Consider the following 24283-nt stretch of genomic DNA (forward strand, 5'->3'; position numbering starts at 1 on the left):
AGACAAACTGTAAAAAGCCCTCTGAGAAAGCCCCTCTCTAACCTTTGTTAGTAAGCTTTTCTGTAGCCTGCCTGTTGATGTATTTTCGGTTTGAACAGTGCACAACATGAAGAGACGGAACACTGGCGGCTTGTCACAATGCCCCCCGATGACATCACAATAGCGCTGCTGCCTAGAAAACAAGCTGCGCAGAAGAAGTTGTTCTTTGGGTGGGAGGGTGGGCTAGTGGAAGGAGGGGGCAATCTCTTTTTTTCCCGGGTGGTAGGGGGATGACAGGAGAAGGGAAGCGGGTGGTGAGAAAGGTACAGAGGGCAGGGTTTGGGGGCTGGGAAGGAAAGGGAAAAGATTAGGGTTTGGGGATGATGAAAGGGCTTTCTACGGGTAAGGATGGCAAAGGGTGGCAGTGACGGAAAGTCAGGCAACCTGTCCTGTCCGTCTTTTTGTATCGTGAATTGGAAAGACTGCAAGGGGGAGGGGAGTTGCTTGCGCCCTAAAGGAGGAGTTATTCAGATTCATTGCAGTGGGCGGCGGCTGCAAAACGCACCATTCTTCTTGTTTTTGCTCTGCAAAGCAGCCTTTTCAAGGGTTGGCTTGGGTGACAAAATGTCTTGTGTAGGCGTGGGTTTGTCTCCCTCTCGCTCTCTCTCCCTAAGATGTGTCCGGCATAGGCCAGGGTGCCACTCGAGGCCCAAACCAATTCTGGTTATCGCTTCTCGGCCTTTTGGCTAAGATCAAGTGTAGTATCTGTTCTTATCAGTTTAATATCTGATACGTCCCCTATCTGGGGACCATATATTAAATGGATTTTTAGAACAGGGAGATGGAAAAAGAGCTTGCTCTGTCCACTCCACGCATTGACCTGGTATTGCAGTACCTCCAGGAACGGTGCACCCCTTCTTAACCCAGTTTCCAAAAGCAGAACTCGATTCACCTGATTCATATTAGCCCGATTAGCGAATTGAAATGAATTTTTATCTAACACACTTTTTACTTGCTTTATTCATCCAAATAGCAAACTCATCACCACTCAACTTCACCAACTCTGCTATGTCCCGTGCAGTATCTTGTTGTCAGTCTAATCTAGATCATGTGTAATTGAATGGAATAGATCCCTTTTGGACAAAGTGGAGTCAGATGCTGCAGTGACCACAGGTGTGAGAGGATCTACAATTGGCATCTGGTGTTATCTCTCTGCTTCCACTCCAAATAAAGTTACCTGTTGTTACCTGAACGTCAAATACTAAGAATGGGCGGCCTATGAAAGAATTAGTACTTTCATTAAGTATACTAAACCGGCTAATTGGGAATAGACAAACTGTAAAAAGCCCTCTGAGAAAGCCCCTCTCTAACCTTTGTTAGTAAGCTTTTCTGTAGCCTGCCTGTTGATGTATTTTCGGTTTGAACAGTGCACAACATGAAGAGACGGAACACTGGCGGCTTGTCACAATGCCCCCCGATGACATCACAATAGCGCTGCTGCCTAGAAAACAAGCTGCGCAGAAGAAGTTGTTCTTTGGGTGGGAGGGTGGGCTAGTGGAAGGAGGGGGCAATCTCTTTTTTTCCCGGGTGGTAGGGGGATGACAGGAGAAGGGAAGCGGGTGGTGAGAAAGGTACAGAGGGCAGGGTTTGGGGGCTGGGAAGGAAAGGGAAAAGATTAGGGTTTGGGGATGATGAAAGGGCTTTCTACGGGTAAGGATGGCAAAGGGTGGCAGTGACGGAAAGTCAGGCAACCTGTCCTGTCCGTCTTTTTGTATCGTGAATTGGAAAGACTGCAAGGGGGAGGGGAGTTGCTTGCGCCCTAAAGGAGGAGTTATTCAGATTCATTGCAGTGGGCGGCGGCTGCAAAACGCACCATTCTTCTTGTTTTTGCTCTGCAAAGCAGCCTTTTCAAGGGTTGGCTTGGGTGACAAAATGTCTTGTGTAGGCGTGGGTTTGTCTCCCTCTCGCTCTCTCTCCCTAAGATGTGTCCGGCATAGGCCAGGGTGCCACTCGAGGCCCAAACCAATTCTGGTTATCGCTTCTCGGCCTTTTGGCTAAGATCAAGTGTAGTATCTGTTCTTATCAGTTTAATATCTGATACGTCCCCTATCTGGGGACCATATATTAAATGGATTTTTAGAACAGGGAGATGGAAAAAGAGCTTGCTCTGTCCACTCCACGCATTGACCTGGTATTGCAGTACCTCCAGGAACGGTGCACCCCTTCTTAACCCAGTTTCCAAAAGCAGAACTCGATTCACCTGATTCATATTAGCCCGATTAGCGAATTGAAATGAATTTTTATCTAACACACTTTTTACTTGCTTTATTCATCCAAATAGCAAACTCATCACCACTCAACTTCACCAACTCTGCTATGTCCCGTGCAGTATCTTGTTGTCAGTCTAATCTAGATCATGTGTAATTGAATGGAATAGATCCCTTTTGGACAAAGTGGAGTCAGATGCTGCAGTGACCACAGGTGTGAGAGGATCTACAATTGGCATCTGGTGTTATCTCTCTGCTTCCACTCCAAATAAAGTTACCTGTTGTTACCTGAACGTCAAATACTAAGAATGGGCGGCCTATGAAAGAATTAGTACTTTCATTAAGTATACTAAACCGGCTAATTGGGAATAGACAAACTGTAAAAAGCCCTCTGAGAAAGCCCCTCTCTAACCTTTGTTAGTAAGCTTTTCTGTAGCCTGCCTGTTGATGTATTTTCGGTTTGAACAGTGCACAACATGAAGAGACGGAACACTGGCGGCTTGTCACAATGTCCCCCGATGACATCACAATAGCGCTGCTGCCTAGAAAACAAGCTGCGCAGAAGAAGTTGTTCTTTGGGTGGGAGGGTGGGCTAGTGGAAGGAGGGGGCAATCTCTTTTTTTCCCGGGTGGTAGGGGGATGACAGGAGAAGGGAAGCGGGTGGTGAGAAAGGTACAGAGGGCAGGGTTTGGGGGCTGGGAAGGAAAGGGAAAAGATTAGGGTTTGGGGATGATGAAAGGGCTTTCTACGGGTAAGGATGGCAAAGGGTGGCAGTGACGGAAAGTCAGGCAACCTGTCCTGTCCGTCTTTTTGTATCGTGAATTGGAAAGACTGCAAGGGGGAGGGGAGTTGCTTGCGCCCTAAAGGAGGAGTTATTCAGATTCATTGCAGTGGGCGGCGGCTGCAAAACGCACCATTCTTCTTGTTTTTGCTCTGCAAAGCAGCCTTTTCAAGGGTTGGCTTGGGTGACAAAATGTCTTGTGTAGGCGTGGGTTTGTCTCCCTCTCGCTCTCTCTCCCTAAGATGTGTCCGGCATAGGCCAGGGTGCCACTCGAGGCCCAAACCAATTCTGGTTATCGCTTCTCGGCCTTTTGGCTAAGATCAAGTGTAGTATCTGTTCTTATCAGTTTAATATCTGATACGTCCCCTATCTGGGGACCATATATTAAATGGATTTTTAGAACAGGGAGATGGAAAAAGAGCTTGCTCTGTCCACTCCACGCATTGACCTGGTATTGCAGTACCTCCAGGAACGGTGCACCCCTTCTTAACCCAGTTTCCAAAAGCAGAACTCGATTCACCTGATTCATATTAGCCCGATTAGCGAATTGAAATGAATTTTTATCTAACACACTTTTTACTTGCTTTATTCATCCAAATAGCAAACTCATCACCACTCAACTTCACCAACTCTGCTATGTCCCGTGCAGTATCTTGTTGTCAGTCTAATCTAGATCATGTGTAATTGAATGGAATAGATCCCTTTTGGACAAAGTGGAGTCAGATGCTGCAGTGACCACAGGTGTGAGAGGATCTACAATTGGCATCTGGTGTTATCTCTCTGCTTCCACTCCAAATAAAGTTACCTGTTGTTACCTGAACGTCAAATACTAAGAATGGGCGGCCTATGAAAGAATTAGTACTTTCATTAAGTATACTAAACCGGCTAATTGGGAATAGACAAACTGTAAAAAGCCCTCTGAGAAAGCCCCTCTCTAACCTTTGTTAGTAAGCTTTTCTGTAGCCTGCCTGTTGATGTATTTTCGGTTTGAACAGTGCACAACATGAAGAGACGGAACACTGGCGGCTTGTCACAATGCCCCCCGATGACATCACAATAGCGCTGCTGCCTAGAAAACAAGCTGCGCAGAAGAAGTTGTTCTTTGGGTGGGAGGGTGGGCTAGTGGAAGGAGGGGGCAATCTCTTTTTTTCCCGGGTGGTAGGGGGATGACAGGAGAAGGGAAGCGGGTGGTGAGAAAGGTACAGAGGGCAGGGTTTGGGGGCTGGGAAGGAAAGGGAAAAGATTAGGGTTTGGGGATGATGAAAGGGCTTTCTACGGGTAAGGATGGCAAAGGGTGGCAGTGACGGAAAGTCAGGCAACCTGTCCTGTCCGTCTTTTTGTATCGTGAATTGGAAAGACTGCAAGGGGGAGGGGAGTTGCTTGCGCCCTAAAGGAGGAGTTATTCAGATTCATTGCAGTGGGCGGCGGCTGCAAAACGCACCATTCTTCTTGTTTTTGCTCTGCAAAGCAGCCTTTTCAAGGGTTGGCTTGGGTGACAAAATGTCTTGTGTAGGCGTGGGTTTGTCTCCCTCTCGCTCTCTCTCCCTAAGATGTGTCCGGCATAGGCCAGGGTGCCACTCGAGGCCCAAACCAATTCTGGTTATTGCTTCTCGGCCTTTTGGCTAAGATCAAGTGTAGTATCTGTTCTTATCAGTTTAATATCTGATACGTCCCCTATCTGGGGACCATATATTAAATGGATTTTTAGAACAGGGAGATGGAAAAAGAGCTTGCTCTGTCCACTCCACGCATTGACCTGGTATTGCAGTACCTCCAGGAACGGTGCACCCCTTCTTAACCCAGTTTCCAAAAGCAGAACTCGATTCACCTGATTCATATTAGCCCGATTAGCGAATTGAAATGAATTTTTATCTAACACACTTTTTCCTTGCTTTATTCATCCAAATAGCAAACTCATCACCACTCAACTTCACCAACTCTGCTATGTCCCGTGCAGTATCTTGTTGTCAGTCTAATCTAGATCATGTGTAATTGAATGGAATAGATCCCTTTTGGACAAAGTGGAGTCAGATGCTGCAGTGACCACAGGTGTGAGAGGATCTACAATTGGCATCTGGTGTTATCTCTCTGCTTCCACTCCAAATAAAGTTACCTGTTGTTACCTGAACGTCAAATACTAAGAATGGGCGGCCTATGAAAGAATTAGTACTTTCATTAAGTATACTAAACCGGCTAATTGGGAATAGACAAACTGTAAAAAGCCCTCTGAGAAAGCCCCTCTCTAACCTTTGTTAGTAAGCTTTTCTGTAGCCTGCCTGTTGATGTATTTTCGGTTTGAACAGTGCACAACATGAAGAGACGGAACACTGGCGGCTTGTCACAATGCCCCCCGATGACATCACAATAGCGCTGCTGCCTAGAAAACAAGCTGCGCAGAAGAAGTTGTTCTTTGGGTGGGAGGGTGGGCTAGTGGAAGGAGGGGGCAATCTCTTTTTTTCCCGGGTGGTAGGGGGATGACAGGAGAAGGGAAGCGGGTGGTGAGAAAGGTACAGAGGGCAGGGTTTGGGGGCTGGGAAGGAAAGGGAAAAGATTAGGGTTTGGGGATGATGAAAGGGCTTTCTACGGGTAAGGATGGCAAAGGGTGGCAGTGACGGAAAGTCAGGCAACCTGTCCTGTCCGTCTTTTTGTATCGTGAATTGGAAAGACTGCAAGGGGGAGGGGAGTTGCTTGCGCCCTAAAGGAGGAGTTATTCAGATTCATTGCAGTGGGCGGCGGCTGCAAAACGCACCATTCTTCTTGTTTTTGCTCTGCAAAGCAGCCTTTTCAAGGGTTGGCTTGGGTGACAAAATGTCTTGTGTAGGCGTGGGTTTGTCTCCCTCTCGCTCTCTCTCCCTAAGATGTGTCCGGCATAGGCCAGGGTGCCACTCGAGGCCCAAACCAATTCTGGTTATCGCTTCTCGGCCTTTTGGCTAAGATCAAGTGTAGTATCTGTTCTTATCAGTTTAATATCTGATACGTCCCCTATCTGGGGACCATATATTAAATGGATTTTTAGAACAGGGAGATGGAAAAAGAGCTTGCTCTGTCCACTCCACGCATTGACCTGGTATTGCAGTACCTCCAGGAACGGTGCACCCCTTCTTAACCCAGTTTCCAAAAGCAGAACTCGATTCACCTGATTCATATTAGCCCGATTAGCGAATTGAAATGAATTTTTATCTAACACACTTTTTACTTGCTTTATTCATCCAAATAGCAAACTCATCACCACTCAACTTCACCAACTCTGCTATGTCCCGTGCAGTATCTTGTTGTCAGTCTAATCTAGATCATGTGTAATTGAATGGAATAGATCCCTTTTGGACAAAGTGGAGTCAGATGCTGCAGTGACCACAGGTGTGAGAGGATCTACAATTGGCATCTGGTGTTATCTCTCTGCTTCCACTCCAAATAAAGTTACCTGTTGTTACCTGAACGTCAAATACTAAGAATGGGCGGCCTATGAAAGAATTAGTACTTTCATTAAGTATACTAAACCGGCTAATTGGGAATAGACAAACTGTAAAAAGCCCTCTGAGAAAGCCCCTCTCTAACCTTTGTTAGTAAGCTTTTCTGTAGCCTGCCTGTTGATGTATTTTCGGTTTGAACAGTGCACAACATGAAGAGACGGAACACTGGCGGCTTGTCACAATGCCCCCCGATGACATCACAATAGCGCTGCTGCCTAGAAAACAAGCTGCGCAGAAGAAGTTGTTCTTTGGGTGGGAGGGTGGGCTAGTGGAAGGAGGGGGCAATCTCTTTTTTTCCCGGGTGGTAGGGGGATGACAGGAGAAGGGAAGCGGGTGGTGAGAAAGGTACAGAGGGCAGGGTTTGGGGGCTGGGAAGGAAAGGGAAAAGATTAGGGTTTGGGGATGATGAAAGGGCTTTCTACGGGTAAGGATGGCAAAGGGTGGCAGTGACGGAAAGTCAGGCAACCTGTCCTGTCCGTCTTTTTGTATCGTGAATTGGAAAGACTGCAAGGGGGAGGGGAGTTGCTTGCGCCCTAAAGGAGGAGTTATTCAGATTCATTGCAGTGGGCGGCGGCTGCAAAACGCACCATTCTTCTTGTTTTTGCTCTGCAAAGCAGCCTTTTCAAGGGTTGGCTTGGGTGACAAAATGTCTTGTGTAGGCGTGGGTTTGTCTCCCTCTCGCTCTCTCTCCCTAAGATGTGTCCGGCATAGGCCAGGGTGCCACTCGAGGCCCAAACCAATTCTGGTTATCGCTTCTCGGCCTTTTGGCTAAGATCAAGTGTAGTATCTGTTCTTATCAGTTTAATATCTGATACGTCCCCTATCTGGGGACCATATATTAAATGGATTTTTAGAACAGGGAGATGGAAAAAGAGCTTGCTCTGTCCACTCCACGCATTGACCTGGTATTGCAGTACCTCCAGGAACGGTGCACCCCTTCTTAACCCAGTTTCCAAAAGCAGAACTCGATTCACCTGATTCATATTAGCCCGATTAGCGAATTGAAATGAATTTTTATCTAACACACTTTTTACTTGCTTTATTCATCCAAATAGCAAACTCATCACCACTCAACTTCACCAACTCTGCTATGTCCCGTGCAGTATCTTGTTGTCAGTCTAATCTAGATCATGTGTAATTGAATGGAATAGATCCCTTTTGGACAAAGTGGAGTCAGATGCTGCAGTGACCACAGGTGTGAGAGGATCTACAATTGGCATCTGGTGTTATCTCTCTGCTTCCACTCCAAATAAAGTTACCTGTTGTTACCTGAACGTCAAATACTAAGAATGGGCGGCCTATGAAAGAATTAGTACTTTCATTAAGTATACTAAACCGGCTAATTGGGAATAGACAAACTGTAAAAAGCCCTCTGAGAAAGCCCCTCTCTAACCTTTGTTAGTAAGCTTTTCTGTAGCCTGCCTGTTGATGTATTTTCGGTTTGAACAGTGCACAACATGAAGAGACGGAACACTGGCGGCTTGTCACAATGCCCCCCGATGACATCACAATAGCGCTGCTGCCTAGAAAACAAGCTGCGCAGAAGAAGTTGTTCTTTGGGTGGGAGGGTGGGCTAGTGGAAGGAGGGGGCAATCTCTTTTTTTCCCGGGTGGTAGGGGGATGACAGGAGAAGGGAAGCGGGTGGTGAGAAAGGTACAGAGGGCAGGGTTTGGGGGCTGGGAAGGAAAGGGAAAAGATTAGGGTTTGGGGATGATGAAAGGGCTTTCTACGGGTAAGGATGGCAAAGGGTGGCAGTGACGGAAAGTCAGGCAACTTGTCCTGTCCGTCTTTTTGTATCGTGAATTGGAAAGACTGCAAGGGGGAGGGGAGTTGCTTGCGCCCTAAAGGAGGAGTTATTCAGATTCATTGCAGTGGGCGGCGGCTGCAAAACGCACCATTCTTCTTGTTTTTGCTCTGCAAAGCAGCCTTTTCAAGGGTTGGCTTGGGTGACAAAATGTCTTGTGTAGGCGTGGGTTTGTCTCCCTCTCGCTCTCTCTCCCTAAGATGTGTCCGGCATAGGCCAGGGTGCCACTCGAGGCCCAAACCAATTCTGGTTATCGCTTCTCGGCCTTTTGGCTAAGATCAAGTGTAGTATCTGTTCTTATCAGTTTAATATCTGATACGTCCCCTATCTGGGGACCATATATTAAATGGATTTTTAGAACAGGGAGATGGAAAAAGAGCTTGCTCTGTCCACTCCACGCATTGACCTGGTATTGCAGTACCTCCAGGAACGGTGCACCCCTTCTTAACCCAGTTTCCAAAAGCAGAACTCGATTCACCTGATTCATATTAGCCCGATTAGCGAATTGAAATGAATTTTTATCTAACACACTTTTTACTTGCTTTATTCATCCAAATAGCAAACTCATCACCACTCAACTTCACCAACTCTGCTATGTCCCGTGCAGTATCTTGTTGTCAGTCTAATCTAGATCATGTGTAATTGAATGGAATAGATCCCTTTTGGACAAAGTGGAGTCAGATGCTGCAGTGACCACAGGTGTGAGAGGATCTACAATTGGCATCTGGTGTTATCTCTCTGCTTCCACTCCAAATAAAGTTACCTGTTGTTACCTGAACGTCAAATACTAAGAATGGGCGGCCTATGAAAGAATTAGTACTTTCATTAAGTATACTAAACCGGCTAATTGGGAATAGACAAACTGTAAAAAGCCCTCTGAGAAAGCCCCTCTCTAACCTTTGTTAGTAAGCTTTTCTGTAGCCTGCCTGTTGATGTATTTTCGGTTTGAACAGTGCACAACATGAAGAGACGGAACACTGGCGGCTTGTCACAATGCCCCCCGATGACATCACAATAGCGCTGCTGCCTAGAAAACAAGCTGCGCAGAAGAAGTTGTTCTTTGGGTGGGAGGGTGGGCTAGTGGAAGGAGGGAGCAATCTCTTTTTTTCCCGGGTGGTAGGGGGATGACAGGAGAAGGGAAGCGGGTGGTGAGAAAGGTACAGAGGGCAGGGTTTGGGGGCTGGGAAGGAAAGGGAAAAGATTAGGGTTTGGGGATGATGAAAGGGCTTTCTACGGGTAAGGATGGCAAAGGGTGGCAGTGACGGAAAGTCAGGCAACCTGTCCTGTCCGTCTTTTTGTATCGTGAATTGGAAAGACTGCAAGGGGGAGGGGAGTTGCTTGCGCCCTAAAGGAGGAGTTATTCAGATTCATTGCAGTGGGCGGCGGCTGCAAAACGCACCATTCTTCTTGTTTTTGCTCTGCAAAGCAGCCTTTTCAAGGGTTGGCTTGGGTGACAAAATGTCTTGTGTAGGCGTGGGTTTGTCTCCCTCTCGCTCTCTCTCCCTAAGATGTGTCCGGCATAGGCCAGGGTGCCACTCGAGGCCCAAACCAATTCTGGTTATCGCTTCTCGGCCTTTTGGCTAAGATCAAGTGTAGTATCTGTTCTTATCAGTTTAATATCTGATACGTCCCCTATCTGGGGACCATATATTAAATGGATTTTTAGAACAGGGAGATGGAAAAAGAGCTTGCTCTGTCCACTCCACGCATTGACCTGGTATTGCAGTACCTCCAGGAACGGTGCACCCCTTCTTAACCCAGTTTCCAAAAGCAGAACTCGATTCACCTGATTCATATTAGCCCGATTAGCGAATTGAAATGAATTTTTATCTAACACACTTTTTACTTGCTTTATTCATCCAAATAGCAAACTCATCACCACTCAACTTCACCAACTCTGCTATGTCCCGTGCAGTATCTTGTTGTCAGTCTAATCTAGATCATGTGTAATTGAATGGAATAGATCCCTTTTGGACAAAGTGGAGTCAGATGCTGCAGTGACCACAGGTGTGAGAGGATCTACAATTGGCATCTGGTGTTATCTCTCTGCTTCCACTCCAAATAAAGTTACCTGTTGTTACCTGAACGTCAAATACTAAGAATGGGCGGCCTATGAAAGAATTAGTACTTTCATTAAGTATACTAAACCGGCTAATTGGGAATAGACAAACTGTAAAAAGCCCTCTGAGAAAGCCCCTCTCTAACCTTTGTTAGTAAGCTTTTCTGTAGCCTGCCTGTTGATGTATTTTCGGTTTGAACAGTGCACAACATGAAGAGACGGAACACTGGCGGCTTGTCACAATGCCCCCCGATGACATCACAATAGCGCTGCTGCCTAGAAAACAAGCTGCGCAGAAGAAGTTGTTCTTTGGGTGGGAGGGTGGGCTAGTGGAAGGAGGGGGCAATCTCTTTTTTTCCCGGGTGGTAGGGGGATGACAGGAGAAGGGAAGCGGGTGGTGAGAAAGGTACAGAGGGCAGGGTTTGGGGGCTGGGAAGGAAAGGGAAAAGATTAGGGTTTGGGGATGATGAAAGGGCTTTCTACGGGTAAGGATGGCAAAGGGTGGCAGTGACGGAAAGTCAGGCAACCTGTCCTGTCCGTCTTTTTGTATCGTGAATTGGAAAGACTGCAAGGGGGAGGGGAGTTGCTTGCGCCCTAAAGGAGGAGTTATTCAGATTCATTGCAGTGGGCGGCGGCTGCAAAACGCACCATTCTTCTTGTTTTTGCTCTGCAAAGCAGCCTTTTCAAGGGTTGGCTTGGGTGACAAAATGTCTTGTGTAGGCGTGGGTTTGTCTCCCTCTCGCTCTCTCTCCCTAAGATGTGTCCGGCATAGGCCAGGGTGCCACTCGAGGCCCAAACCAATTCTGGTTATCGCTTCTCGGCCTTTTGGCTAAGATCAAGTGTAGTATCTGTTCTTATCAGTTTAATATCTGATACGTCCCCTATCTGGGGACCATATATTAAATGGATTTTTAGAACAGGGAGATGGAAAAAGAGCTTGCTCTGTCCACTCCACGCATTGACCTGGTATTGCAGTACCTCCAGGAACGGTGCACCCCTTCTTAACCCAGTTTCCAAAAGCAGAACTCGATTCACCTGATTCATATTAGCCCGATTAGCGAATTGAAATGAATTTTTATCTAACACACTTTTTACTTGCTTTATTCATCCAAATAGCAAACTCATCACCACTCAACTTCACCAACTCTGCTATGTCCCGTGCAGTATCTTGTTGTCAGTCTAATCTAGATCATGTGTAATTGAATGGAATAGATCCCTTTTGGACAAAGTGGAGTCAGATGCTGCAGTGACCACAGGTGTGAGAGGATCTACAATTGGCATCTGGTGTTATCTCTCTGCTTCCACTCCAAATAAAGTTACCTGTTGTTACCTGAACGTCAAATACTAAGAATGGGCGGCCTATGAAAGAATTAGTACTTTCATTAAGTATACTAAACCGGCTAATTGGGAATAGACAAACTGTAAAAAGCCCTCTGAGAAAGCCCCTCTCTAACCTTTGTTAGTAAGCTTTTCTGTAGCCTGCCTGTTGATGTATTTTCGGTTTGAACAGTGCACAACATGAAGAGACGGAACACTGGCGGCTTGTCACAATGCCCCCCGATGACATCACAATAGCGCTGCTGCCTAGAAAACAAGCTGCGCAGAAGAAGTTGTTCTTTGGGTGGGAGGGTGGGCTAGTGGAAGGAGGGGGCAATCTCTTTTTTTCCCGGGTGGTAGGGGGATGACAGGAGAAGGGAAGCGGGTGGTGAGAAAGGTACAGAGGGCAGGGTTTGGGGGCTGGGAAGGAAAGGGAAAAGATTAGGGTTTGGGGATGATGAAAGGGCTTTCTACGGGTAAGGATGGCAAAGGGTGGCAGTGACGGAAAGTCAGGCAACCTGTCCTGTCCGTCTTTTTGTATCGTGAATTGGAAAGACTGCAAGGGGGAGGGGAGTTGCTTGCGCCCTAAAGGAGGAGTTATTCAGATTCATTGCAGTGGGCGGCGGCTGCAAAACGCACCATTCTTCTTGTTTTTGCTCTGCAAAGCAGCCTTTTCAAGGGTTGGCTTGGGTGACAAAATGTCTTGTGTAGGCGTGGGTTTGTCTCCCTCTCGCTCTCTCTCCCTAAGATGTGTCCGGCATAGGCCAGGGTGCCACTCGAGGCCCAAACCAATTCTGGTTATCGCTTCTCGGCCTTTTGGCTAAGATCAAGTGTAGTATCTGTTCTTATCAGTTTAATATCTGATACGTCCCCTATCTGGGGACCATATATTAAATGGATTTTTAGAACAGGGAGATGGAAAAAGAGCTTGCTCTGTCCACTCCACGCATTGACCTGGTATTGCAGTACCTCCAGGAACGGTGCACCCCTTCTTAACCCAGTTTCCAAAAGCAGAACTCGATTCACCTGATTCATATTAGCCCGATTAGCGAATTGAAATGAATTTTTATCTAACACACTTTTTACTTGCTTTATTCATCCAAATAGCAAACTCATCACCACTCAACTTCACCAACTCTGCTATGTCCCGTGCAGTATCTTGTTGTCAGTCTAATCTAGATCATGTGTAATTGAATGGAATAGATCCCTTTTGGACAAAGTGGAGTCAGATGCTGCAGTGACCACAGGTGTGAGAGGATCTACAATTGGCATCTGGTGTTATCTCTCTGCTTCCACTCCAAATAAAGTTACCTGTTGTTACCTGAACGTCAAATACTAAGAATGGGCGGCCTATGAAAGAATTAGTACTTTCATTAAGTATACTAAACCGGCTAATTGGGAATAGACAAACTGTAAAAAGCCCTCTGAGAAAGCCCCTCTCTAACCTTTGTTAGTAAGCTTTTCTGTAGCCTGCCTGTTGATGTATTTTCGGTTTGAACAGTGCACAACATGAAGAGACGGAACACTGGCGGCTTGTCACAATGCCCCCCGATGACATCACAATAGCGCTGCTGCCTAGAAAACAAGCTGCGCAGAAGAAGTTGTTCTTTGGGTGGGAGGGTGGGCTAGTGGAAGGAGGGGGCAATCTCTTTTTTTCCCGGGTGGTAGGGGGATGACAGGAGAAGGGAAGCGGGTGGTGAGAAAGGTACAGAGGGCAGGGTTTGGGGGCTGGGAAGGAAAGGGAAAAGATTAGGGTTTGGGGATGATGAAAGGGCTTTCTACGGGTAAGGATGGCAAAGGGTGGCAGTGACGGAAAGTCAGGCAACCTGTCCTGTCCGTCTTTTTGTATCGTGAATTGGAAAGACTGCAAGGGGGAGGGGAGTTGCTTGCGCCCTAAAGGAGGAGTTATTCAGATTCATTGCAGTGGGCGGCGGCTGCAAAACGCACCATTCTTCTTGTTTTTGCTCTGCAAAGCAGCCTTTTCAAGGGTTGGCTTGGGTGACAAAATGTCTTGTGTAGGCGTGGGTTTGTCTCCCTCTCGCTCTCTCTCCCTAAGATGTGTCCGGCATAGGCCAGGGTGCCACTCGAGGCCCAAACCAATTCTGGTTATCGCTTCTCGGCCTTTTGGCTAAGATCAAGTGTAGTATCTGTTCTTATCAGTTTAATATCTGATACGTCCCCTATCTGGGGACCATATATTAAATGGATTTTTAGAACAGGGAGATGGAAAAAGAGCTTGCTCTGTCCACTCCACGCATTGACCTGGTATTGCAGTACCTCCAGGAACGGTGCACCCCTTCTTAACCCAGTTTCCAAAAGCAGAACTCGATTCACCTGATTCATATTAGCCCGATTAGCGAATTGAAATGAATTTTTATCTAACACACTTTTTACTTGCTTTATTCATCCAAATAGCAAACTCATCACCACTCAACTTCACCAACTCTGCTATGTCCCGTGCAGTATCTTGTTGTCAGTCTAATCTAGATCATGTGTAATTGAATGGAATAGATCCCTTTTGGACAAAGTGGAGTCAGATGCTGCAGTGACCACAGGTGTGAGAGGATCTACAATTGGCATCTGGTGTTATCTCTCTGCTTCCACTCCAAATAAAGTTACCTGTTGTTACCTGAACGTCAAATACTAAGAATGGGCGGCCTATGAAAGAATTAGTACTTTCATTAAGTATACTAAACCGGCTAATTGGGAATAGACAAACTGTAAAAAGCCCTCTGAGAAAGCCCCTCTCTAACCTTTGTTAGTAAGCTTTTCTGTAGCCTGCCTGTTGATGTATTTTCGGTTTGAACAGTGCACAACATGAAGAGACGGAACACTGGCGGCTTGTCACAATGCCCCCCGATGACATCACAATAGCGCTGCTGCCTAGAAAACAAGCTGCGCAGAAGAAGTTGTTCTTTGGGTGGGAGGGTGGGCTAGTGGAAGGAGGGGGCAATCTCTTTTTTTCCCGGGTGGTAGGGGGATGACAGGAGAAGGGAAGCGGGTGGTGAGAAAGGTACAGAGGGCAGGGTTTGGGGGCTGGGAAGGAAAGGGAAAAGATTAGGGTTTGGGGATGATGAAAGGGCTTTCTACGGGTAAGGATGGCAAAGGGTGGCAGTGACGGAAAGTCAGGCAACCTGTCCTGTCCGTCTTTTTGTATCGTGAATTGGAAAGACTGCAAGGGGGAGGGGAGTTGCTTGCGCCCTAAAGGAGGAGTTATTCAGATTCATTGCAGTGGGCGGCGGCTGCAAAACGCACCATTCTTCTTGTTTTTGCTCTGCAAAGCAGCCTTTTCAAGGGTTGGCTTGGGTGACAAAATGTCTTGTGTAGGCGTGGGTTTGTCTCCCTCTCGCTCTCTCTCCCTAAGATGTGTCCGGCATAGGCCAGGGTGCCACTCGAGGCCCAAACCAATTCTGGTTATCGCTTCTCGGCCTTTTGGCTAAGATCAAGTGTAGTATCTGTTCTTATCAGTTTAATATCTGATACGTCCCCTATCTGGGGACCATATATTAAATGGATTTTTAGAACAGGGAGATGGAAAAAGAGCTTGCTCTGTCCACTCCACGCATTGACCTGGTATTGCAGTACCTCCAGGAACGGTGCACCCCTTCTTAACCCAGTTTCCAAAAGCAGAACTCGATTCACCTGATTCATATTAGCCCGATTAGCGAATTGAAATGAATTTTTATCTAACACACTTTTTACTTGCTTTATTCATCCAAATAGCAAACTCATCACCACTCAACTTCACCAACTCTGCTATGTCCCGTGCAGTATCTTGTTGTCAGTCTAATCTAGATCATGTGTAATTGAATGGAATAGATCCCTTTTGGACAAAGTGGAGTCAGATGCTGCAGTGACCACAGGTGTGAGAGGATCTACAATTGGCATCTGGTGTTATCTCTCTGCTTCCACTCCAAATAAAGTTACCTGTTGTTACCTGAACGTCAAATACTAAGAATGGGCGGCCTATGAAAGAATTAGTACTTTCATTAAGTATACTAAACCGGCTAATTGGGAATAGACAAACTGTAAAAAGCCCTCTGAGAAAGCCCCTCTCTAACCTTTGTTAGTAAGCTTTTCTGTAGCCTGCCTGTTGATGTATTTTCGGTTTGAACAGTGCACAACATGAAGAGACGGAACACTGGCGGCTTGTCACAATGCCCCCCGATGACATCACAATAGCGCTGCTGCCTAGAAAACAAGCTGCGCAGAAGAAGTTGTTCTTTGGGTGGGAGGGTGGGCTAGTGGAAGGAGGGGGCAATCTCTTTTTTTCCCGGGTGGTAGGGGGATGACAGGAGAAGGGAAGCGGGTGGTGAGAAAGGTACAGAGGGCAGGGTTTGGGGGCTGGGAAGGAAAGGGAAAAGATTAGGGTTTGGGGATGATGAAAGGGCTTTCTACGGGTAAGGATGGCAAAGGGTGGCAGTGACGGAAAGTCAGGCAACCTGTCCTGTCCGTCTTTTTGTATCGTGAATTGGAAAGACTGCAAGGGGGAGGGGAGTTGCTTGCGCCCTAAAGGAGGAGTTATTCAGATTCATTGCAGTGGGCGGCGGCTGCAAAACGCACCATTCTTCTTGTTTTTGCTCTGCAAAGCAGCCTTTTCAAGGGTTGGCTTGGGTGACAAAATGTCTTGTGTAGGCGTGGGTTTGTCTCCCTCTCGCTCTCTCTCCCTAAGATGTGTCCGGCATAGGCCAGGGTGCCACTCGAGGCCCAAACCAATTCTGGTTATCGCTTCTCGGCCTTTTGGCTAAGATCAAGTGTAGTATCTGTTCTTATCAGTTTAATATCTGATACGTCCCCTATCTGGGGACCATATATTAAATGGATTTTTAGAACAGGGAGATGGAAAAAGAGCTTGCTCTGTCCACTCCACGCATTGACCTGGTATTGCAGTACCTCCAGGAACGGTGCACCCCTTCTTAACCCAGTTTCCAAAAGCAGAACTCGATTCACCTGATTCATATTAGCCCGATTAGCGAATTGAAATGAATTTTTATCTAACACACTTTTTACTTGCTTTATTCATCCAAATAGCAAACTCATCACCACTCAACTTCACCAACTCTGCTATGTCCCGTGCAGTATCTTGTTGTCAGTCTAATCTAGATCATGTGTAATTGAATGGAATAGATCCCTTTTGGACAAAGTGGAGTCAGATGCTGCAGTGACCACAGGTGTGAGAGGATCTACAATTGGCATCTGGTGTTATCTCTCTGCTTCCACTCCAAATAAAGTTACCTGTTGTTACCTGAACGTCAAATACTAAGAATGGGCGGCCTATGAAAGAATTAGTACTTTCATTAAGTATACTAAACCGGCTAATTGGGAATAGACAAACTGTAAAAAGCCCTCTGAGAAAGCCCCTCTCTAACCTTTGTTAGTAAGCTTTTCTGTAGCCTGCCTGTTGATGTATTTTCGGTTTGAACAGTGCACAACATGAAGAGACGGAACACTGGCGGCTTGTCACAATGCCCCCCGATGACATCACAATAGCGCTGCTGCCTAGAAAACAAGCTGCGCAGAAGAAGTTGTTCTTTGGGTGGGAGGGTGGGCTAGTGGAAGGAGGGGGCAATCTCTTTTTTTCCCGGGTGGTAGGGGGATGACAGGAGAAGGGAAGCGGGTGGTGAGAAAGGTACAGAGGGCAGGGTTTGGGGGCTGGGAAGGAAAGGGAAAAGATTAGGGTTTGGGGATGATGAAAGGGCTTTCTACGGGTAAGGATGGCAAAGGGTGGCAGTGACGGAAAGTCAGGCAACCTGTCCTGTCCGTCTTTTTGTATCGTGAATTGGAAAGACTGCAAGGGGGAGGGGAGTTGCTTGCGCCCTAAAGGAGGAGTTATTCAGATTCATTGCAGTGGGCGGCGGCTGCAAAACGCACCATTCTTCTTGTTTTTGCTCTGCAAAGCAGCCTTTTCAAGGGTTGGCTTGGGTGACAAAATGTCTTGTGTAGGCGTGGGTTTGTCTCCCTCTCGCTCTCTCTCCCTAAGATGTGTCCGGCATAGGCCAGGGTGCCACTCGAGGCCCAAACCAATTCTGGTTATCGCTTCTCGGCCTTTTGGCTAAGATCAAGTGTAGTATCTGTTCTTATCAGTTTAATATCTGATACGTCCCCTATCTGGGGACCATATATTAAATGGATTTTTAGAACAGGGAGATGGAAAAAGAGCTTCCTCTGTCCACTCCACGCATTGACCTGGTATTGCAGTACCTCCAGGAACGGTGCACCCCTTCTTAACCCAGTTTCCAAAAGCAGAACTCGATTCACCTGATTCATATTAGCCCGATTAGCGAATTGAAATGAATTTTTATCTAACACACTTTTTACTTGCTTTATTCATCCAAATAGCAAACTCATCACCACTCAACTTCACCAACTCTGCTATGTCCCGTGCAGTATCTTGTTGTCAGTCTAATCTAGATCATGTGTAATTGAATGGAATAGATCCCTTTTGGACAAAGTGGAGTCAGATGCTGCAGTGACCACAGGTGTGAGAGGATCTACAATTGGCATCTGGTGTTATCTCTCTGCTTCCACTCCAAATAAAGTTACCTGTTGTTACCTGAACGTCAAATACTAAGAATGGGCGGCCTATGAAAGAATTAGTACTTTCATTAAGTATACTAAACCGGCTAATTGGGAATAGACAAACTGTAAAAAGCCCTCTGAGAAAGCCCCTCTCTAACCTTTGTTAGTAAGCTTTTCTGTAGCCTGCCTGTTGATGTATTTTCGGTTTGAACAGTGCACAACATGAAGAGACGGAACACTGGCGGCTTGTCACAATGCCCCCCGATGACATCACAATAGCGCTGCTGCCTAGAAAACAAGCTGCGCAGAAGAAGTTGTTCTTTGGGTGGGAGGGTGGGCTAGTGGAAGGAGGGGGCAATCTCTTTTTTTCCCGGGTGGTAGGGGGATGACAGGAGAAGGGAAGCGGGTGGTGAGAAAGGTACAGAGGGCAGGGTTTGGGGGCTGGGAAGGAAAGGGAAAAGATTAGGGTTTGGGGATGATGAAAGGGCTTTCTACGGGTAAGGATGGCAAAGGGTGGCAGTGACGGAAAGTCAGGCAACCTGTCCTGTCCGTCTTTTTGTATCGTGAATTGGAAAGACTGCAAGGGGGAGGGGAGTTGCTTGCGCCCTAAAGGAGGAGTTATTCAGATTCATTGCAGTGGGCGGCGGCTGCAAAACGCACCATTCTTCTTGTTTTTGCTCTGCAAAGCAGCCTTTTCAAGGGTTGGCTTGGGTGACAAAATGTCTTGTGTAGGCGTGGGTTTGTCTCCCTCTCGCTCTCTCTCCCTAAGATGTGTCCGGCATAGGCCAGGGTGCCACTCGAGGCCCAAACCAATTCTGGTTATCGCTTCTCGGCCTTTTGGCTAAGATCAAGTGTAGTATCTGTTCTTATCAGTTTAATATCTGATACGTCCCCTATCTGGGGACCATATATTAAATGGATTTTTAGAACAGGGAGATGGAAAAAGAGCTTGCTCTGTCCACTCCACGCATTGACCTGGTATTGCAGTACCTCCAGGAACGGTGCACCCCTTCTTAACCCAGTTTCCAAAAGCAGAACTCGATTCACCTGATTCATATTAGCCCGATTAGCGAATTGAAATGAATTTTTATCTAACACACTTTTTACTTGCTTTATTCATCCAAATAGCAAACTCATCACCACTCAACTTCACCAACTCTGCTATGTCCCGTGCAGTATCTTGTTGTCAGTCTAATCTAGATCATGTGTAATTGAATGGAATAGATCCCTTTTGGACAAAGTGGAGTCAGATGCTGCAGTGACCACAGGTGTGAGAGGATCTACAATTGGCATCTGGTGTTATCTCTCTGCTTCCACTCCAAATAAAGTTACCTGTTGTTACCTGAACGTCAAATACTAAGAATGGGCGGCCTATGAAAGAATTAGTACTTTCATTAAGTATACTAAACCGGCTAATTGGGAATAGACAAACTGTAAAAAGCCCTCTGAGAAAGCCCCTCTCTAACCTTTGTTAGTAAGCTTTTCTGTAGCCTGCCTGTTGATGTATTTTCGGTTTGAACAGTGCACAACATGAAGAGACGGAACACTGGCGGCTTGTCACAATGCCCCCCGATGACATCACAATAGCGCTGCTGCCTAGAAAACAAGCTGCGCAGAAGAAGTTGTTCTTTGGGTGGGAGGGTGGGCTAGTGGAAGGAGGGGGCAATCTCTTTTTTTCCCGGGTGGTAGGGGGATGACAGGAGAAGGGAAGCGGGTGGTGAGAAAGGTACAGAGGGCAGGGTTTGGGGGCTGGGAAGGAAAGGGAAAAGATTAGGGTTTGGGGATGATGAAAGGGCTTTCTACGGGTAAGGATGGCAAAGGGTGGCAGTGACGGAAAGTCAGGCAACCTGTCCTGTCCGTCTTTTTGTATCGTGAATTGGAAAGACTGCAAGGGGGAGGGGAGTTGCTTGCGCCCTAAAGGAGGAGTTATTCAGATTCATTGCAGTGGGCGGCGGCTGCAAAACGCACCATTCTTCTTGTTTTTGCTCTGCAAAGCAGCCTTTTCAAGGGTTGGCTTGGGTGACAAAATGTCTTGTGTAGGCGTGGGTTTGTCTCCCTCTCGCTCTCTCTCCCTAAGATGTGTCCGGCATAGGCCAGGGTGCCACTCGAGGCCCAAACCAATTCTGGTTATCGCTTCTCGGCCTTTTGGCTAAGATCAAGTGTAGTATCTGTTCTTATCAGTTTAATATCTGATACGTCCCCTATCTGGGGACCATATATTAAATGGATTTTTAGAACAGGGAGATGGAAAAAGAGCTTGCTCTGTCCACTCCACGCATTGACCTGGTATTGCAGTACCTCCAGGAACGGTGCACCCCTTCTTAACCCAGTTTCCAAAAGCAGAACTCGATTCACCTGATTCATATTAGCCCGATTAGCGAATTGAAATGAATTTTTATCTAACACACTTTTTACTTGCTTTATTCATCCAAATAGCAAACTCATCACCACTCAACTTCACCAACTCTGCTATGTCCCGTGCAGTATCTTGTTGTCAGTCTAATCTAGATCATGTGTAATTGAATGGAATAGATCCCTTTTGGACAAAGTGGAGTCAGATGCTGCAGTGACCACAGGTGTGAGAGGATCTACAATTGGCATCTGGTGTTATCTCTCTGCTTCCACTCCAAATAAAGTTACCTGTTGTTACCTGAACGTCAAATACTAAGAATGGGCGGCCTATGAAAGAATTAGTACTTTCATTAAGTATACTAAACCGGCTAATTGGGAATAGACAAACTGTAAAAAGCCCTCTGAGAAAGCCCCTCTCTAACCTTTGTTAGTAAGCTTTTCTGTAGCCTGCCTGTTGATGTATTTTCGGTTTGAACAGTGCACAACATGAAGAGACGGAACACTGGCGGCTTGTCACAATGCCCCCCGATGACATCACAATAGCGCTGCTGCCTAGAAAACAAGCTGCGCAGAAGAAGTTGTTCTTTGGGTGGGAGGGTGGGCTAGTGGAAGGAGGGGGCAATCTCTTTTTTTCCCGGGTGGTAGGGGGATGACAGGAGAAGGGAAGCGGGTGGTGAGAAAGGTACAGAGGGCAGGGTTTGGGGGCTGGGAAGGAAAGGGAAAAGATTAGGGTTTGGGGATGATGAAAGGGCTTTCTACGGGTAAGGATGGCAAAGGGTGGCAGTGACGGAAAGTCAGGCAACCTGTCCTGTCCGTCTTTTTGTATCGTGAATTGGAAAGACTGCAAGGGGGAGGGGAGTTGCTTGCGCCCTAAAGGAGAAGTTATTCAGATTCATTGCAGTGGGCGGCGGCTGCAAAACGCACCATTCTTCTTGTTTTTGCTCTGCAAAGCAGCCTTTTCAAGGGTTGGCTTGGGTGACAAAATGTCTTGTGTAGGCGTGGGTTTGTCTCCCTCTCGCTCTCTCTCCCTAAGATGTGTCCGGCATAGGCCAGGGTGCCACTCGAGGCCCAAACCAATTCTGGTTATCGCTTCTCGGCCTTTTGGCTAAGATCAAGTGTAGTATCTGTTCTTATCAGTTTAATATCTGATACGTCCCCTATCTGGGGACCATATATTAAATGGATTTTTAGAACAGGGAGATGGAAAAAGAGCTTGCTCTGTCCACTCCACGCATTGACCTGGTATTGCAGTACCTCCAGGAACGGTGCACCCCTTCTTAACCCAGTTTCCAAAAGCAGAACTCGATTCACCTGATTCATATTAGCCCGATTAGCGAATTGAAATGAATTTTTATCTAACACACTTTTTACTTGCTTTATTCATCCAAATAGCAAACTCATCACCACTCAACTTCACCAACTCTGCTATGTCCCGTGCAGTATCTTGTTGTCAGTCTAATCTAGATCATGTGTAATTGAATGGAATAGATCCCTTTTGGACAAAGTGGAGTCAGATGCTGCAGTGACCACAGGTGTGAGAGGATCTACAATTGGCATCTGGTGTTATCTCTCTGCTTCCACTCCAAATAAAGTTACCTGTTGTTACCTGAACGTCAAATACTAAGAATGGGCGGCCTATGAAAGAATTAGTACTTTCATTAAGTATACTAAACCGGCTAATTGGGAATAGACAAACTGTAAAAAGCCCTCTGAGAAAGCCCCTCTCTAACCTTTGTTAGTAAGCTTTTCTGTAGCCTGCCTGTTGATGTATTTTCGGTTTGAACAGTGCACAACATGAAGAGACGGAACACTGGCGGCTTGTCACAATGCCCCCCGATGACATCACAATAGCGCTGCTGCCTAGAAAACAAGCTGCGCAGAAGAAGTTGTTCTTTGGGTGGGAGGGTGGGCTAGTGGAAGGAGGGGGCAATCTCTTTTTTTCCCGGGTGGTAGGGGGATGACAGGAGAAGGGAAGCGGGTGGTGAGAAAGGTACAGAGGGCAGGGTTTGGGGGCTGGGAAGGAAAGGGAAAAGATTAGGGTTTGGGGATGATGAAAGGGCTTTCTACGGGTAAGGATGGCAAAGGGTGGCAGTGACGGAAAGTCAGGCAACCTGTCCTGTCCGTCTTTTTGTATCGTGAATTGGAAAGACTGCAAGGGGGAGGGGAGTTGCTTGCGCCCTAAAGGAGGAGTTATTCAGATTCATTGCAGTGGGCGGCGGCTGCAAAACGCACCATTCTTCTTGTTTTTGCTCTGCAAAGCAGCCTTTTCAAGGGTTGGCTTGGGTGACAAAATGTCTTGTGTAGGCGTGGGTTTGTCTCCCTCTCGCTCTCTCTCCCTAAGATGTGTCCGGCATAGGCCAGGGTGCCACTCGAGGCCCAAACCAATTCTGGTTATCGCTTCTCGGCCTTTTGGCTAAGATCAAGTGTAGTATCTGTTCTTATCAGTTTAATATCTGATACGTCCCCTATCTGGGGACCATATATTAAATGGATTTTTAGAACAGGGAGATGGAAAAAGAGCTTGCTCTGTCCACTCCACGCATTGACCTGGTATTGCAGTACCTCCAGGAACGGTGCACCCCTTCTTAACCCAGTTTCCAAAAGCAGAACTCGATTCACCTGATTCATATTAGCCCGATTAGCGAATTGAAATGAATTTTTATCTAACACACTTTTTACTTGCTTTATTCATCCAAATAGCAAACTCATCACCACTCAACTTCACCAACTCTGCAATGTCCCGTGCAGTATCTTGTTGTCAGTCTAATCTAGATCATGTGTAATTGAATGGAATAGATCCCTTTTGGACAAAGTGGAGTCAGATGCTGCAGTGACCACAGGTGTGAGAGGATCTACAATTGGCATCTGGTGTTATCTCTCTGCTTCCACTCCAAATAAAGTTACCTGTTGTTACCTGAACGTCAAATACTAAGAATGGGCGGCCTATGAAAGAATTAGTACTTTCATTAAGTATACTAAACCGGCTAATTGGGAATAGACAAACTGTAAAAAGCCCTCTGAGAAAGCCCCTCTCTAACCTTTGTTAGTAAGCTTTTCTGTAGCCTGCCTGTTGATGTATTTTCGGTTTGAACAGTGCACAACATGAAGAGACGGAACACTGGCGGCTTGTCACAATGCCCCCCGATGACATCACAATAGCGCTGCTGCCTAGAAAACAAGCTGCGCAGAAGAAGTTGTTCTTTGGGTGGGAGGGTGGGCTAGTGGAAGGAGGGGGCAATCTCTTTTTTTCCCGGGTGGTAGGGGGATGACAGGAGAAGGGAAGCGGGTGGTGAGAAAGGTACAGAGGGCAGGGTTTGGGGGCTGGGAAGGAAAGGGAAAAGATTAGGGTTTGGGGATGATGAAAGGGCTTTCTACGGGTAAGGATGGCAAAGGGTGGCAGTGACGGAAAGTCAGGCAACCTGTCCTGTCCGTCTTTTTGTATCGTGAATTGGAAAGACTGCAAGGGGGAGGGGAGTTGCTTGCGCCCTAAAGGAGGAGTTATTCAGATTCATTGCAGTGGGCGGCGGCTGCAAAACGCACCATTCTTCTTGTTTTTGCTCTGCAAAGCAGCCTTTTCAAGGGTTGGCTTGGGTGACAAAATGTCTTGTGTAGGCGTGGGTTTGTCTCCCTCTCGCTCTCTCTCCCTAAGATGTGTCCGGCATAGGCCAGGGTGCCACTCGAGGCCCAAACCAATTCTGGTTATCGCTTCTCGGCCTTTTGGCTAAGATCAAGTGT

General features: G+C 46.8%; 18 non-coding genes across 18 annotated transcripts; all 18 read left to right on the forward strand.

The window, feature by feature from the left end:
* The first annotated feature begins 705 nt into the window (after window positions 1-705).
* On the forward strand, window positions 706-896 carry LOC142282155 (U2 spliceosomal RNA). The gene has a single exon (XR_012744109.1). It is a non-coding gene; the product is annotated as a U2 spliceosomal RNA (small nuclear RNA).
* Window positions 897-2013: 1117 nt separating this feature from the next.
* Window positions 2014-2204, forward strand: LOC142282167 (U2 spliceosomal RNA). The gene has a single exon (XR_012744120.1). It is a non-coding gene; the product is annotated as a U2 spliceosomal RNA (small nuclear RNA).
* A 1117-nt stretch (window positions 2205-3321) lies between these two features.
* Window positions 3322-3512, forward strand: LOC142282171 (U2 spliceosomal RNA). Its single transcript, XR_012744124.1, has one exon. It is a non-coding gene; the product is annotated as a U2 spliceosomal RNA (small nuclear RNA).
* A 1117-nt stretch (window positions 3513-4629) lies between these two features.
* Window positions 4630-4820, forward strand: LOC142282169 (U2 spliceosomal RNA). Its single transcript, XR_012744122.1, has one exon. It is a non-coding gene; the product is annotated as a U2 spliceosomal RNA (small nuclear RNA).
* Window positions 4821-5937: 1117 nt separating this feature from the next.
* Window positions 5938-6128, forward strand: LOC142282172 (U2 spliceosomal RNA). Its single transcript, XR_012744125.1, has one exon. It is a non-coding gene; the product is annotated as a U2 spliceosomal RNA (small nuclear RNA).
* A 1117-nt stretch (window positions 6129-7245) lies between these two features.
* On the forward strand, window positions 7246-7436 carry LOC142282173 (U2 spliceosomal RNA). Its single transcript, XR_012744126.1, has one exon. It is a non-coding gene; the product is annotated as a U2 spliceosomal RNA (small nuclear RNA).
* A 1117-nt stretch (window positions 7437-8553) lies between these two features.
* Window positions 8554-8744, forward strand: LOC142282156 (U2 spliceosomal RNA). Its single transcript, XR_012744110.1, has one exon. It is a non-coding gene; the product is annotated as a U2 spliceosomal RNA (small nuclear RNA).
* A 1117-nt stretch (window positions 8745-9861) lies between these two features.
* LOC142282157 (U2 spliceosomal RNA) lies at window positions 9862-10052 on the forward strand. Its single transcript, XR_012744111.1, has one exon. It is a non-coding gene; the product is annotated as a U2 spliceosomal RNA (small nuclear RNA).
* Window positions 10053-11169: 1117 nt separating this feature from the next.
* On the forward strand, window positions 11170-11360 carry LOC142282158 (U2 spliceosomal RNA). The gene has a single exon (XR_012744112.1). It is a non-coding gene; the product is annotated as a U2 spliceosomal RNA (small nuclear RNA).
* Window positions 11361-12477: 1117 nt separating this feature from the next.
* LOC142282159 (U2 spliceosomal RNA) lies at window positions 12478-12668 on the forward strand. The gene has a single exon (XR_012744113.1). It is a non-coding gene; the product is annotated as a U2 spliceosomal RNA (small nuclear RNA).
* Window positions 12669-13785: 1117 nt separating this feature from the next.
* On the forward strand, window positions 13786-13976 carry LOC142282161 (U2 spliceosomal RNA). The gene has a single exon (XR_012744114.1). It is a non-coding gene; the product is annotated as a U2 spliceosomal RNA (small nuclear RNA).
* A 1117-nt stretch (window positions 13977-15093) lies between these two features.
* Window positions 15094-15284, forward strand: LOC142282162 (U2 spliceosomal RNA). Its single transcript, XR_012744115.1, has one exon. It is a non-coding gene; the product is annotated as a U2 spliceosomal RNA (small nuclear RNA).
* A 1117-nt stretch (window positions 15285-16401) lies between these two features.
* Window positions 16402-16592, forward strand: LOC142282163 (U2 spliceosomal RNA). The gene has a single exon (XR_012744116.1). It is a non-coding gene; the product is annotated as a U2 spliceosomal RNA (small nuclear RNA).
* A 1117-nt stretch (window positions 16593-17709) lies between these two features.
* LOC142282170 (U2 spliceosomal RNA) lies at window positions 17710-17900 on the forward strand. The gene has a single exon (XR_012744123.1). It is a non-coding gene; the product is annotated as a U2 spliceosomal RNA (small nuclear RNA).
* A 1117-nt stretch (window positions 17901-19017) lies between these two features.
* On the forward strand, window positions 19018-19208 carry LOC142282164 (U2 spliceosomal RNA). Its single transcript, XR_012744117.1, has one exon. It is a non-coding gene; the product is annotated as a U2 spliceosomal RNA (small nuclear RNA).
* Window positions 19209-20325: 1117 nt separating this feature from the next.
* LOC142282165 (U2 spliceosomal RNA) lies at window positions 20326-20516 on the forward strand. Its single transcript, XR_012744118.1, has one exon. It is a non-coding gene; the product is annotated as a U2 spliceosomal RNA (small nuclear RNA).
* A 1117-nt stretch (window positions 20517-21633) lies between these two features.
* On the forward strand, window positions 21634-21824 carry LOC142282166 (U2 spliceosomal RNA). The gene has a single exon (XR_012744119.1). It is a non-coding gene; the product is annotated as a U2 spliceosomal RNA (small nuclear RNA).
* Window positions 21825-22941: 1117 nt separating this feature from the next.
* On the forward strand, window positions 22942-23132 carry LOC142282168 (U2 spliceosomal RNA). Its single transcript, XR_012744121.1, has one exon. It is a non-coding gene; the product is annotated as a U2 spliceosomal RNA (small nuclear RNA).
* Window positions 23133-24283: the final 1151 nt, after the last annotated feature.

Source organism: Anomaloglossus baeobatrachus, unplaced genomic scaffold (genome assembly GCF_048569485.1).
Source record: "Anomaloglossus baeobatrachus isolate aAnoBae1 unplaced genomic scaffold, aAnoBae1.hap1 Scaffold_5006, whole genome shotgun sequence".
NCBI lineage: Eukaryota > Metazoa > Chordata > Amphibia > Anura > Aromobatidae > Anomaloglossus > Anomaloglossus baeobatrachus.